Source organism: Passer domesticus, chromosome 2 (assembly GCF_036417665.1).
Source record: "Passer domesticus isolate bPasDom1 chromosome 2, bPasDom1.hap1, whole genome shotgun sequence".
Taxonomy (NCBI): Eukaryota; Metazoa; Chordata; class Aves; order Passeriformes; family Passeridae; genus Passer; species Passer domesticus.
This window is the reverse complement of record NC_087475.1, coordinates 83,452,811-83,469,110: the sequence shown is the minus strand read 5'-3', so window position 1 is coordinate 83,469,110 and position 16,300 is coordinate 83,452,811. Positions and strand designations below refer to the sequence as shown.

The window sequence follows — 16,300 nt, the reverse complement described above, 5'->3', positions numbered from 1 at the left end:
TAAATGATCCAGTCATATAACTGTTAGGGTTAATGAAAGAAAAATGATGCTGCCTTTCAATCTCAGCTCCCAAGCTATTTTGCATGAGTAAATCTCTGACCCTAATAAGCACCAACATTCCCATAAACTCACTTAAGTGCTTCCGTTTTTTTCATTAGGAGTCTTGTATTTTGGACGCTATTAATTAAAATTGCTAGGAAGATGCAACTTCCAAAAACTCAGAGAGATGCTTGTAGGAGAATCTTAACCTGTGAAGGCATAAAACCTCTACAGTTCAAGTGTTTAATTAGGTAAAGTTGCAGAAGCCTTTCAGGTTTAGATGCAGTGCTTCAGGTTAGTGCTGCTGGGCTTTATTTGCAGTTGTGCTGCTGACTAATTTTCTTCAGTTGAGCAAGTCACTTAATTCTATTTGCTTTGCTTTGTCAGTAAAATAATCCTCTCAGTTATATTAAGAATAATAACTATGATCGTTAAACAGACTAGAATACAATTTTTTAAAGAGAAAAATTAAGGTATTTGTTCTGCTCTGTCATTTGGGAAATGCTTCATATTTTTTTAATATGGTTTGATTTTCAGAGATAATGTGCTTTCTTGTGCTACATATCTCTTTTTGTTCACAGTCTGCACCCATGAAAATTAAACTGTATATTCTTAGCTTATAAAATGGACAGAAATATTAATTCAGCCCAGTTAAGTAGCAGTATTTTCTTTACTGTGTCTTTAGAGAAGAAAAAAAGATAGTTCTCAGTAAGAAAACATCTTTAAATCACTAGTATTAAAATTTTCCTGCTGTTTTGATTACAAGCAGAGCTACAAAGAGACATCTGTGAACAAAGGAAAGATGTCTCCTTTATTTCCATGCCTGTCAGCAAGTTCTGAGTCTCAGTCTCTAAGCAAGTCACAGAAAATGCTCCCAAAGTATCAAAAGTCAGTCTCTGTGTGTTTTTTCTGTATTAATGGTGAAGACTGGAACCAGGAGAATAGAACAAGTATCAGGCTATTTTTAAGGGTTTTGTGCCTAAGGATTTTGGCCAGGGCATTCAGTCACCAGGCATGGGGAGCCTGGTCAACCATGACCCTCCAAATTGAAGTTGTGCCTGATATCTGCCTCAGAGGCTGCTGTTCACCACTAGTGCTGCCTACAGCACTTGCTGTCTAAACACAAGGTATGAAAATATCCCATGAAAACCCAGCCAGTTCCTAAACCAGTTCACACAACAACTATCTTGTTTGAAATGGTCATTTCTGTGAGATATGCTGTTGTTTTCCATGTACGTAACCAGCCTCTCAAACATCTCGTTCTGCTCTCTGAAAATCACCTTGGAACAGTCCTTCCAAAATGACAGAGTACTAAAACTCCAAATACAATGTTCAAATTCTTCTGAGTGTTGGGAGAAATTTAAACCCATATATTGGTTCCCTTTCTGGTTCAAGTATATTCAGAATAAATGACAAAAATTTATCAGAAAGTGTCACTCTGCTAAGGAGTGTTGCAGTAACAAGTTACTGGAGCCATTCACTAATTCAGACTTTGTCCACAGTGACAATTATTACCTGACAACTGTCTAAAGGCCACTGTGAGAAATAGGTTTGGAGATTTCAGTTTCATTCCTGTGGACAAGCTTCCACATCATAAAAATCATCACTCCATCTGTCACAGTAATTGCTAGAGTCTTGGCTCATCAAAAAAACCAAGAATAAATTTAACCTGGAGAACAAATTACTTTTTTTACCCCATGAGAGAGTTCTTTGAGCTTAGAAATTAAATATTACTGTGGAGGCAAGGTAGATAAAGGTGTGGTGTGGCTCCCTGTGTTGTGTCTGTTGGGAGAAGAATAGTTTCCAGAGTTGTAACTGCACAGAAAATAGCAGGAAAGCATTCTGGTGAGAGCAAAGAGCTGGAAACTGAGAAATTTGACTGTGCCACTGACAGATTGTATGACCTTGGAAAATTAAAACTTTTTCAATTTTGTCCAGTTGTGAAATGGGTGGCAAGTGTCTACAGACACTCTCAGCAGGCCTTGGAGTTCAAAGATATTTCCAGCAGATGGAGATACGCAAGAATTTCTGCACTGCATAGAGAAAGAGTGATCATTAGTATTAAATAGAGTGAAAGAAGGCATCGTGGAAAGTGGGTGGGACCTGTTATTACAGCACTGTAGTTTGTCTGGGAAATGTGAGAGAATTATCACAGTAATAATCATCCTTCCCTCAGCCCTGCACTAGTCTTGTTTGGCACTACAGTTATCCCAGTGGAATAACGTAGTGCTGGCTCAGGCACCCACGTTGTTTTGTATTTACTTACCACCATTTATTTTTGTTGAAATAAGCTCTATATGTAGATATTTTCAAATATGGCCAGTTCTGTTCATTTTGTCAAGTCAAATAAGGTCTAACTTGACTTTACTTTTGTGATGTAGAAATCAGGAGGAAGCAGTCTCTGAGTCTGTGCTGGGCCCATGACACTGCAAGCCTATTGGAGGACAGTGTTGTGGGAGGTGTTGCAAAATTCAATGAGTTGTTTAAATTGGATCCTTCTCTCTTGTAGTTGGTGATTTCACTTTATATCTTCAGTCCAAAAAGTATAAGATGCTAATTAATGGAATAGCCAGAAACAGAAATATACTAACTTCAACAAAACTCCAGATGTCAAGGGATCCACATCCCGAGTTTACACTAGAATTTCTACATTATTTTATTTTCCTTTTCTATTTTTTCCCCACTGTCACAAGATACAAGTACCTTTATGTGTCTATAAGGACAATAACTATTTCCCATTATAAAGGGAAAATCGATTTTAGTAACCAAAGGTTGAAACACAGAGGTCGCTTTTTCTGCCATTTCTTTGTTTGTCAAAGGCCATGCAACCATCATTAAGAGAAATGTGATGAAATCTGTTGTTTATTTCTGGTATTACTGCAGAAATAGCTATTGATCAGTACTGTTTACATTTCCTGTTTCAAAAAAGCATTTATTGCTCTATGAAAATATTGATTATATAACTGGAACCGTCTACAGAGACTTCAGAGTGATACAAGTAATGAAAACCGTAACACTCAAAACTTTAAGGTGCTTGTTTAAATTTGAGCTGGACTGAAAATCTCAACATAACTCTGGGGAGTTGTTCCCTGATTCAGTCTGACAATACAAATACTACAAAGGAGTTTATCAAAAATGGGGAAAACAGCAGAGAAGAAAACAAGAAGAAAACAATATAAACTCCCCTTTACCTATATAGTACATTTATGTATGTGTGCTACAGTTAGAAAGTTGTTTTTAAATGCCATCTGAATAAATATCATCCTTATTTTAGTTTAAACTTTCATTTTGGTATGGAGAGGATTGCTGAACTTCTTTTCGTAATTATTTAAATCCATTTTGATGGAAATAAATCTACATTTGTGAGAGAATTGACTGTCATAAAATAAAATATGGGTTTTCAGATAATCTCATGAGTTAGTCCAACTGACTTCCAGTAAGACACAGATTTGGAAGTACCTAAATTACATTTTAAAAGTGAAATTTGAACCAGTCTAATACAGGCCAAAGATCTATGGCCAAAAATCTCCATTTAAATTCCACCAAAGTGGTTTGGCAAGCACTTGCTTTGCAGACCATGACAATTTTGCTCCGTATCTCAGTTTGGTTATTATATTTTCCTTCTCTTCACCTTTCAAACAGAAAGGAGCCTGAGCATATACTTGCTAGAGCCCTTTACCACCCCCCTGTAACTTACTAATTAAAGCTATTTCACTCCAGTTCATTCATCTCAATATTTTCTCACTTTCCTGTTTGGTGTGAGAAACAGTAACTCAGTCCTTCACAAAGAATATTTTAAAAGCTATCACTATGGGGTTTGGGTGGTTAGAGGTGTGCTGTGTTTTTGACCACCAAAATTATCTTGTGATTACTGGAAAATTATTTGGTTTTTTTCTTTTTTATTTTGTTGTCTTCTAATGATATAACCTTAAGTGAGATCTAAATATGACTTTAAATCTCAAAAATTGCTGTTGTTGATTCCATTTCAGTTCAGAATATGCATTCAGAGTTCGAAGGATAATTTATGTTATCCCAGCACACTAGGATTGTGCCTATTTCCAGTCAGTTTCTCTTCCAACTCCATGGCTTCTCTGACAAATTTGCACTGTAATTTTTTCATGTTAGTTCAATATTCTGAAAGTGTGTGTCTGTAGGAAATGACAAAGTCATTTGTGTGACCAACACAAGAAATGAAAGCTATTCTGAATTTACTGATTATCAATGTCTCCAAAAGAGAGGGTCTCTTTCTTACTACTACCTCTCTGTGGAGAACCTTGGGACCTGAACTAAAATTCCTGGGGATTTGAAAGTACTGAAATCTCATTTTGAAACTGAAAAAGAGAAGAGGGGAGATTCAGAGTTAAAATTTTTGACAGTGTGAGTTACACATTTACTGTACTTCAACATAATTTCTTAAGAGTATTAATTTGAGAAATAGTAAGGGATGGGCAGGGGGCAGGGAACAGAGAAAAGGGGGAGCAGAAATATGGATGCTTATTTATTACACAGAAGTATAGGAGAAATGCAAAATCTTGAGCTTGAGTTTTGGTAGGAAACATTGAAAAGGCCAGGAAAGAAACTGCCCTTGATAAACCGTATGCACACATGCAGAGAGAGATACTCAATGCCAATTTGCAATAGTGGGACACATTGACATAGGAGTTCATCATAAGCCATAGTGATTATAAGCTGCCGTATCCATATTAAGTCACTGGGAGGAGGTTTTATTTTTGTTCTGCCAAAAAATAAAATAAAAAAAAAATGTGTATTTAGTATGCAGAAAGAGTTACAAGCTCTAAACATCTCTGAATTTTGTAAAGGTCTAGTTATGTAACTGACCTTTCTGGGCTGAACCTAAATTTACCCAAGTTGTCATTGTAAATTTGTATGTAGAATTAGTAAATGTTTTGGGATTTAAAAGAATTAATTCTTTAAAAGGTTTTTATTTCATTTTTCAAGAACAGCACCAGAAGCAACTACTTCATCAGATTTTTTTAATAATGCTTATAGTGCATAAAACTACTACTGCTAGTGCAGAAAAAGCAAGGTCAGTGAAAGTGACAAAATATTAAAATACATTTTTTAGCTGACAAAGGGAAGAGGAACTTTTAGGTTGACTTTAAAAATTTTAAATTTCAATATTGTTAAGGAAATACAGGAAGAGAAACTTCACGGTCCCCAGGGAGATGCATAGGCAATGTCTTTTTCCAGAATATTTCCATACTCCATGCAGATAATGCATTGTTTCACAGATAATTGGAGTAGTTTGCTTTATCTTTTCAGGATCGTTATAATTCTTGTTTTTATGATGTTGAAATGACTACATTTATCAAGTGGGATGAAGGGAAAAGAATACAACTCTAGCAGCTGAGTTCTAAATAGCAATGACTGTGCAATCAAGCTTTCCCGAATAGCAGAGTGAAGCCATCATAGTGTAGGAAGAAGGCACGTTAGGATGTGCACCTGAGCTGCACTGAAGCCCACATGGGTGGAGTACACAGCAGGGAAGCCAAATAGCACTTGCTACTACTCACTGGTAGTGCCCTGTGCAGCCCAGTGCAGCACCAAGGTCCCGAGCTGGTTCCAGCCCGGGTGGGTTAGCTGATGAAGCAGAATAACCTGCTGCCAGTAAATGCCCACACTGATTAATAGCTGACTTGGGCATAGTCAGCAACGTGTAGACAGTTCAGCTACTGATCTGATGAAGGCTGTGTAAACTATAATCAGAACTCAGAGCCTATTCAAGGCACAGTGACTAAGAGTTGCAAGTAGGAGGACTTGTGTAGTATCTGTGGTAAGAGCATGGCTGTCTTGGAAGCAGAAGTCATACAGTTTTGGTTAGGATACAAACTCACCTAATGCTGTTATTGCACCATGCAGAAGATAATTCAATTTTGATATTTCAGATTCAGGAGTATGAGTGAAGGTTGTTCATTTTTCCAATCAAATCTTTACAATCATTTCATTTATTCATCCTTCAGTCAAAGTCTATAAGAATTCTTGTCTTACAAAGACACCTGAAGTAGGGGATGAATTCATGAGTGTCTTTGAAATCATAGGTGCTGCCTAGAATACTGAGATTCAAATGAAACATCCTGGTTGGTATGTCCACAGGATTTAGAAAGAGGAATTTGTAAAGAGAGGAACTTTACTCATAATGGAAATCGGAGTGCATTTTTCCTAATGGATTTTACCTGGTTTCCAAGGTACTTCTTGTAATCATCACTCAACAATTACCATTCACATTGGTATGCCATGGATTACAAGAATAGCTAGGGTACTCAGATTGTTCTTTGGAACAAAATATCAAAGATTCAGACCTTTCTGACAATGATAACAGTACCGGAATCATGTTCAACTGATTATTTTTCCTTACTTTTCTTTTTTGTTTTTTTCTTGTACAATACCATAGTGATTTGAATTTATTGGAAGACTAGGGTTTTATGTTTTGACAAAAGTGGGATTAGGCAGCAGGTGTCTGCAAAGGCAGAGCATTACAATACTAAAACCAAATTATATCTCAGCAAATACAGGAGAATTACATGACTCTGTTAGAGTTAAACTAAGAATAGCATGGCAGCACAATTCTATAAGCAGTTTTCATGTTGAGGCTGGGTGCCACACAACATGACATCATTTTTCATAGCATCACAACAACTATTTCTCAAAAGCCTTCATCTGTTTAAAGGTACTTCGGTGTATCCTTCTTAAAGAATACCATCACATGGCAAATGATTGGAATGGTAAATCTATTTGCTGCTGACTTAAATCAAGCAGCATGGCCTGTTGTTTATCAATAAACTTTAAAACACAATGCTGCAATATAAAGTTGTGGTTCTAAATAATCACTAATATAATAAGGGGGATTTTTATAAAATAGAAGTAAATATTCTCTTCAGTAAAACAGAATATGCTGTGATATTTTCACACTGGGTTTCTTTAATTTCTTTCGTGTTTAAATTTTCCAGTTCTACTATTCTTGCATTACTACTTCAAAATTAAAGAAATCATTTTAATTTGTTTCAATTAACAGAAATGCAACATTGATGCAGCTTGCAAAATTATAAGATTTCTTCAGCTTGCACACAGCTTTAATTTTCTAAATATTATTCCAATCACTGTGAGAGTGTGGACATGTCATGTATCTTTGTTTTCTTAGAGACAAGGAGATGGCAAATGGAGAAACTAAAGAGCTTTACTAAGGTCCTCACAAAAAATCCCCTGTGAGGTTAGCAAATTTCAGACTCACTTGCCAAAAGGAACAACAAACAAATACAAATCAGGAGTACCTTGTGCAACTTCAAATTTTAGTAGTGTACATATGAATGTAAATCAGTGTAATTCTCTTTTTGAAAAACTGACAGATCTTCATTTGAGTTATAAAATAAATCAGTGTAAAAAGGTGTTGATTCATAGACTGATTAACCAATATCCAGGAATTTGATAGTATTGTAAAGACCCTTTATATTTCTAAAGCAAAAATGAATTAAAGAAAAGCAAAATGAATTAAAAGAGGTCCTTATACATTCATTTAAAATATTAGCATTTCATCACTTAAGGCTTAGACCAATCTATGCAGAGAATAAGATGAAGTGTGATGTGAGAAAAAATGCATTGCATTTTCTTTTTTAAAATGCTGACAGTTTTACCTCTATTCTCAATTGGAGATGTGTTTATCGTAACATTTACTGTAAGAAACAGGTCTGGGTTGCCATCAGTGAAATACATATATTGAAATAATTACTCTTTTCCAGAAGTAATTGACACATTTTGCTTCCACCTTTATAGTTGGGACTGATGGGAAGCAATCTCTGGTTTGTATAGAAAAGGATTCTGCAGCTACATTGTTATGACAGTTTTAATAATAAGATACAAGTTTTGATGCTTCAAAGATGTAGAATGTACCCAGGCCTGTCTTTGACCCAGAAGAGTAAAACAGGAATTAAACCATTGCAATTAACTCAGGTACAAAAGTTCTCATTTTTATATCCAGAGGTCATAAGTAACAGAAGCTTCACTGGGTTTCTTGGTGTGTATTTACCAAACTGTATTCGTAGAATTCCACTAGTTAAAAATATTATTATTTGAGCAGGTATTTTCTATAATAGTAGACTTCCCTGGTATGTTGGAAGACAGGTGTAACTTGGAATAGTGTATCAAAGGAATTGTGAACGCAAGAACCTATTGCCATGGAATTTCTTGCCAATCTTGTGAATCCAAGATTTCAAAATATGGATGACCATCCAATGCATGGGCTTATGCTCCATACTTTTTTTCTATCATCTAATTAATCCGTATTTCATATGTGAAGTATTCATTAATTTCAGGTACTCATAGTTTATCAGCAGAACTGCTTTCTCTTCAAAAATAACACATGGAGAGCTGAAGCAAAATGCTGCAATAATAGCTCAGTTCATGTGCACAGGATAAATATGGACACAAGATACTCATGTTCCAAAATAGCTTCCTCGTGGCTATTTCTTTTTACAGTGCTAAAAAACAATAGAATTCTGATTTAGTGCTAGTTAAGGTTAGATGACTTGTTGGAATAAATCCAACTGTGGCCATTTGTGTTGATTGATTCATGTTTCCTTGTGCATCCCTGTCTGTTATTCAGATGTTTTCTCTTAAGCAGCAGTCTTTTAAATTTTGGTGGACCCAGTGCAACTGGTCCTGGCCAAAACATGCAAACCAAAGCACAATAGTAAATGTAGAGGGAAATAATTAGTTGGTAGCAGGAAAGAGACTTACTTCTAGATTAAAATCTTTGTTTAGAAATGAAACATGAATGTAGAAGAAAATGGCAGTGTCTTTATACTAAAGTAACCTTGAAATAACCCAAGAGCCTTGGGTTTGCTGGCTTACTGATGAGAAGATTGTAATTATAAGGAATGATCCCTAACCTATAAGAAATACTTCTAAAGTTTATCAGAGGAAGCTTAGGCTTTTGTTTAGGACTTACACTATTTTATCTTAGTGATGTTAAATTAGTCACCAGAAGGATCAAAAATTGACTGGGGATCAGCACAGTCACGTATACGTGCTTGCTAATTTTGGTAACCTTTTAAAAACACTTTCTAATGTTTTACTCAAATAATTTATCTGTTAAGCTTTTAACTAAACAATTCACCTTAATGACTACCACAGGCATAGAGTCAAATTCTTAATAAATTCCTTTCACAATTCTCTCCTAATCAGCTAAATATCTCTTCAAAGATTGAATTTAATAACCATCTTTAAATAAATGTTGGTTTATATGTCAGTTTATGAATATAAGGATTGACATAATGGAACATATAAATAAATAGTATATCATCATACATCTAAATCCAGTCTAGGGCCTATAATCAAAGCCAGGCAAAGTTAATTACTGATGTGGTTAGGTAACATTACAGTGATCTTCTCTGGGAGATGCTTATGCCTCACACTTCCACTGGGAGTAACCAGAATGAGAAAAATTAATACAGTTTGATTTTTTTTTCAGGTCTAGTTTTAGTGTATACTTCATCATTAGACCCCATGGTAGAAGACACTCAATGTTTCCCATGAAGTGCTAAGGCTAAGTCCAACTTCTGTTGATTAAATGATTCAAAAATCATGCTTCATATAGATTAGATGAGATTAGAAGCAGAAGAGCTTAAACTGTTGAATTGCTTTGATATTCACCTTTCATTTTGAAAATACAGTCTTTATACTTCTGCATTTTCAAATTGCCATTCCCTGCTGTTTGTCCTTATCCTGTTGGAATGTTGTTTATGTGCATTGTGTTATTTCTGCATTTGCTTTTTTCTCTTTGTGTATTTTTTCTAGGATTGTTGGGTTTGTGCTTGGTATAGCTGCACATGCACACTTGCATGCTGGGCTGCTTTGAATGACAGAGGAAGTGAGACTAAATAGCTCCTTATGTAGGATTGCATTGTCACCTCTGCTCTGTTAAAAAAAAAAAATACATATTCAACCCATATTCCTAGCCTGAACAGAGATAATGTATATCCAGATAGGAGGGATAACATTATCCGAAGGTATCACACAGGTGCAGTAAACACAGTATCAGGAGTAACTGCAATATGGAATGTGCTTTCTTGATAAATTTTAAATTGTAAGTTAATACTCTTTCTGTTGTGATGTCCTGATTTGTTCTAATGGGCCACTTCTCTGAAAATTGAATGTACTCCTTCCCTGTAATTCAGTGCAATGCACACATGAAGGTTATTATGTACAGAGAAAATGAGCTTGGTCTTATACAATATTAAACTTAAATTTCTGTAGGTTTTTTTTATTATTATTCAAATAGTATGATACAGAATCTCGTAACATACAGAAATGTTTAATAATGTCATGGTATGGTTTCCCATCAGACAGTATGTCATTGCTGTTTTAAATCACTTTTAATTTCCGTATACTTTATCTTAAATGGGTAAAATTTAGTGCAATGACTCCAGCATAAGAAGAATTTTATGTGCTTGTTTTTCTTTGGTGGGAGAAGGATAGAAACTTTGCAAATTAGTTTAATGGGTTGATGTTATTTTAAATCTGTCATTAGGCTTATTTATCTGTGATTTCCCTACCCTTTAAAAAACAAGCAGATGTAGTACAAAAGTCCTATGTTTTTCAAGTGTCATCTTAAGTGCAAAAAGGGTTCATTTTTGCTAGCTACAAAATTGCTCTGACAGAGCATTATGCTCCCTTTTTTTGCATCCTGGATTGGAATTAGGAGTCTCTGATTCCTGAAGGGAACTCTCAATAGTCTTTTAAGTGGAATTCCTAACTTTAGATGAACTTCTGTGGACTGTGATGTAAAAGTACATGAAAATGTGAGGTTTTCCAGATTTTTAAGTGTCTGCTTAACCATTTGTTTTCTTATGCTCTTACCGAGTACATATCTCCCACAAAATTTTATTTTGACAAAAATGGATTTCCTTCAGTTCTATTGACAGTAATAAAACAACTCATCTAAAAAATCTGGTCTTAATACTTTCTGAGACTCAAGGTTAGCTGCCTGTTAGCATTGTTAGGAATAATTTACTAATTTCCAATATTTCAAAATTTATGATGTATTCACAAACTATTGAATAGACGAGCTTTATGTTTAGACAATAGAAGCAGTTTTCTTACTGGAAAACTTACCCAATAATTTCTTTTTTCCTCTTCTGCCTTCCCCCCACAATGCAACTGTTTAATACATGTCTGATGTGCCATTTGGTATTTCTGGATTGCTAATCTTACATGATCCTTCCTATTATGCCTATATGAATTTTCCTAAAACTGCTGAGCTATCTCTTGATTTCCATCAAAGTTTTGCCAAAGTTCCTTAAATGTGGACCCATTTTCCAAGTCTTTCCTAATGCCTTTTGACATTTGCTTAAACTGCAGAGGAAGTTTGGTGCACATATTTTAGTTGTTACTTGCCTGGATTCCTAATAAGGTTTGAGTGCAATAATGTGTTTCATTATGGAAGCCATGCACAGCTCTAGAAATCCATCAGAAGTGGTGCTTATGGTGAGTGCTGGGTGTTGCAGCTGCCACAGAGCAGCTGCTGATGGAAACTGTGCTACACACTCCCTGTGAAAGAATATATGTATGTGTGTATTGTTGCTTTCCAGGGAGAGATCAGTCACCATCACAGGCAAAGCAGGCTCAACTCAGTGAAAGTAATTCAATTAAGTCGTAGTAGGGTAGTGAGAAATAAAACCAAACCTTAAAACACCTTCCCCCAACCTTTCTCTTCTTTCTGGACTCAACTTCACTCCTGATTTCAGTACCTGCTTTCCCTGAGCAGTACAGGGTGACAGCAACTGGGGGTTCTGGTGTCTTCATTACAGCTGATGTCTGCAGCTTCCAAAGCCCTAGTGCTGGGGATAATTAGAAGTGACAGTAACAGGAGATGAGGTACAACATTTGAGTGAATGGGGGAAAATCATTAGTGATGTGGAAGTGCATAAGCATCAGGCTAAAGAGCAGGAAGGAGGGTGACAGCTGCCTTCTCCGTGAGGAACTGGAAACCCAGCACTCTACTGGGCGTGGTACCGGGTACCGTGAGCTGCAGGTACTTGGGAGGCCATGCAGAGTGCCTCGGGAAGTTCCCTGCAGGTTCTGAACCAACATTGCCTATTTTAATTCATTAAAAGAGCGCTATTCCCTCTTCCACAGCTGCAGTTAGAGACAAAATCAGGTGTTATGTTCATGGATCATTTCCATCCAATGCTGTTTAAGTGACTGAGATTGTTGGATTTTTGTTCTTCTGCCATTATCCCTTTTTTCCCATACACCTCTGTGTTTTTCACTTGTAAATATTTTGCCATATAAGCCTTAGTCCTCAGCTGGTATAATTTTCAAACTAACTTCATCAGGGAGTATTTCAGCTCCCAGAAGGAGCTTTATAATTCCTCATAATCATTACAGTATCATCAATAATAATGATAGCAATAATAACAACAGTAGTATTATGACTAAGGCTGATAGGAAGACTTAAGCTTACTTTTTCTTTTAACAGAAATACAATGTCTTGGAATGCTGTGGAGATTTAGGCACCCTATTTCTAAAGACCCAAAAGTTTGTCCAAACTATGAAGATATGAACAAGAAACACAGTCACTTAGGGTTGGATTAGGTTTTTTTCTAACTCTTTTCACTCACTATCTCTAATTTATTCAATGCTGAGTTCTTCACAATACTTTAAGTCTGTACTTACCCTACATGGGAGCTAATTTAAAAATATATCATCACTACTCTACTCCTTTAAACAGCATGCCTGATTACTTTCAGTTCCCCCCACATCATTCTAAACTACTTCTGCTGTTTTAGATACTCTTGTATCTCAAGCTGAAAGAACAAATCTTCTCAAAAAAACAAGATTTTTATATTTTAAAGGTAATCATTATCTCCTGCAATTACCTCAGCCATAAGAAAGTAGATTGAAGTCAGTGGATGTTTCACAACTTTGATGATCAGGTACCTGACTTGGGCACACTGCTAACAAAGGTGATAATTAGCTTTATTCCAGGAGCTGAAGCATTCCTCTGAGTCACAGCTCCACCTTGCAATCTTCCTTATTACTAAATGATGCTAGTTTAGGGCTGCAGTAACTCAAATACTTCAGGTCACAGAATGTTGCTAACCACTTCTTTGTGAAAACTGTTTCTGGAAGGGAGGATTGCAGGGATGGAGGAATAAGTTAGCAACCTTTTTTACTTTAGTCGTGCAAGTGAAATTACCTCAGAGAACCTGAATAGAGATGCAGTGTGGACTTATTCTACATATCTGTCGGCAGAGTGACAGCCTAATCCTTCATTTTGTTACTTTTCTGTTTTCCAGTGAGTAGCTATTTAGCCTAGCAATGCTATTTGTACAATAGATGTACAGATGCCATTTTAAAAATTGAGTTATGTTGCTAAAATCCTCACTGCATGTGCCTGTGCATGGAAACAGCACTACATCTCATGTCTGGCTTTGTTACCTGAGGGTGATCTGGACGTAGCAGGATTGAATGTCCTATTCCCTGAAGTTTCCTATTTGCCTTTGATGGGAGACTGTCTGGTTAGTTTGACACTTCTAATATGGGTCAGTAACTGTCAGTACTGGATATTATCAAACCGTTTGTAGCTGAGATTAAATTAATGCCAAAAAAAAGCAATCTCTCGTCTTCTAATTAATCCCACAGGAGTGCAAAAACTCATTTAAGTTAGGAGTTTAGCTGTTGGCAGCACCAGGAAAAGCTGGTTTCACTTCACTGAGCTGAATTAAAACTCCACATTAATGGAATTAAAGCATGTTGCCTTCCTAAACTCTTACATCCATCAAATCAAAGGCTTAAAAGCTTTATAAACAACTGCAGTGCTACCTTCAATCCTTGACATAAGAAACAACATGCTGAGAATACATCATAAAAACAAACAGTATTAGCATTCCCTTCCCTGGTCTGCAGTGGAATTTTTTAATATTGCATTTATCATTCTTTTTTGTTTTGGTGTTATGAATGACAAATAACTCAGAGCTCTAGTTTTGGGTTTAGTTTTGTTGTTTGTTTTGGACTTTTTTTTTCCTGCAGAGAACATATTGATAGACAAATGGAGTTTGTATATTTTTCTTCTGGATGGCAGTTTCAGAATTGGGAGCTGACGAATGGCTGCTCCAAAGCCAGTGTTCAGAGAGGTCTCTACCCAGCCTGTGCCACAGCTGCTTCGCTGCATCTTTATGAGAAGTTGCAGGTCAATTGACTTAGGAAGCAAATAACTTCGGTGCTGTCAGTTTTGACTTGTCAAAATAAAGATACATGAAAACAAAAGACTTCCTAAATCAGGGCTGTAGCAAATAGAGGACAGCTGTTCTTTGTTGATAGAGGTGAGGGTTGAGAGAGGAAAGCTAATGACTTTTCTAGTACTCTCTTTGCAACGATAGTGTGTCTTGGTTTTATCTAAACAAAAGAGAAGAGGAAAAATTTAGGATTGCAACAACCTTCTAATTTCTTCTACTGTCAATGCAATAGGCAGGCTTTGGGATGAACTGCTTTGAGCATCATGCAGTCTGATCCCTGTCAAACCCTGGTGGTTTGTCCATATTGTTGGATTACAGAAGTTTAAAACGCAATAAATATTTCCCTTTTTCATCCAGACAGGTGTTTCACTGGCTTATTGTGTATCAGTGAAGGTATAATTTGGGAAGGAAAAGGTGGTGGTTCACCTGATCCCTGTGGGGAAAGAAGGGTTTATGATGCTGCCTCCAGTTTCAGCATTACACACACAGCAAAAGTGCCTTCAGAGCTTTCTTGGCCTAGAACAGAATTAAAGCTAAGCAGACTGGCTACTCACCTTTTTGTTTCTATAATACTTACTGATATGATTATTTTCATTTTAGACATTTTTAAAAATACATGAACACCAGGCCACTCTATTTTTATTACTTAATGAAGCCATGAAATGGTTCACCTTGCCTGAGAAATAAGTTTAAAACAAAAAGCAATTTAAACCCATTAAAAAGAGAGGTTGAATTCTTTGCTCCCAGTTTTGCACCTTATTATTAATTTACAATCTCATTCTTTGTTCCTTCACTCTTATGAATTGTCTTACAAGAACAGTATATTCCCCTTGTCTCAATGAACTAAAATAAAATGGATTTAAGTTAAAATTGGTCTTTTACAGGATGCAAAATTCTTTTCTTCAGGGAAAATCTGTCTTGTGTGGTTGTAGTACTGGGTAGTATATTGAAATATTGTTACTTTATATTATTAAAACTAGTAGGAGGTTCATTCTGCATCATTTCAGAGAAATGATAGCATTTTATAAGCCTAAATGTCAAACTCTGAATACTTTGATCTGTCAGTTTAAAACCATGCTGCTTACATATCTCAATAGGGATATGTTTAGGCATTCATCACAGAAAGTGTTGGTAGCAGAAAGCTTTATTTCTTCTGTGCTGCAAAAGGCATGGCAACTGCACAAGTGTATTAAGCATGTGATGAAATCAGCTTCTTTCTGCTGATTCCATCAGTTTGATAGAATTCACCAGGAGATTATCTTTTCAATAAGTCAGTTAGGAATCATATCAGACTATTATTCTGTCTCCAATGGCAACTTGTGTCGAGCAATGATTAAATTGCATTTTAGACTTTAAGGTGTCATTATATTGACAATGATACCTTAGAAGGCACAAGCTTATATCAAGCATCAAACTTGATTTTTATAATTATGTGAAAGAAAATGAGTTTTCATATCACCAGTTCTGAGCTATTTTCATGAAAGAAGGTGAGGGCTCATTTGAATACTGTGTCATAAATCCCTAGGAATGGAAAAGGTTTCTAATAGATGGAATATTGCAGATAGATGAGCTCCTCACTTGGCAGTAGTGGGGTGTAAAGTTTCTTGTACATGCAAACCTAATGTGAAATTTTAACCAATGTTCATATAATATTCTGCAGTGTTTGTCCCACTCAGATATTCTGTTCATACTATGAACCCAGAAACTTATGATACTCCTAAGTTTGCTATAAAACGGATAAAAAGCTCTGCAGCTCTTCTTAGAAGGGGAAATACTTTTCCACAAACCTTCTGAAACCTTTTCAATAGGGATGAATACTTTACTAACATAAAACAAGAGCATAATTCATAATTGTCACAACAGAAGGTACCAAGAAGCAGCAGGACTTTTGTCACATCACAACTCCACGAGCTACACAAACACACACGCACACAAAAAAAAGGGCATTTTTGTATTTACTATGCTCTAAGCTACAGGATGAAATTCATGTAAAATGGATGTGTTGCTCA

At 36.0% G+C, this 16,300-nt stretch overlaps 1 protein-coding gene and 1 long non-coding RNA gene across 25 annotated transcripts in view; one reads left to right on the top strand and one right to left on the bottom strand.

Annotated features, from left to right (window-relative positions):
* The window catches only part of DLG2 (discs large MAGUK scaffold protein 2), a 979,322-nt gene that overhangs the window by 735,391 nt on the left and 227,631 nt on the right, over positions 1–16,300 (top strand). The gene's annotated exons all lie outside the window — the stretch shown is intronic.
* LOC135294429 (uncharacterized) lies at positions 5,895–13,604 on the bottom strand. Its single transcript, XR_010356532.1, has 3 exons — positions 13,495–13,604; positions 11,802–11,891; positions 5,895–6,056 (listed from the first exon to the last, which is right to left on the bottom strand). It is a non-coding gene; the product is annotated as an uncharacterized LOC135294429 (long non-coding RNA).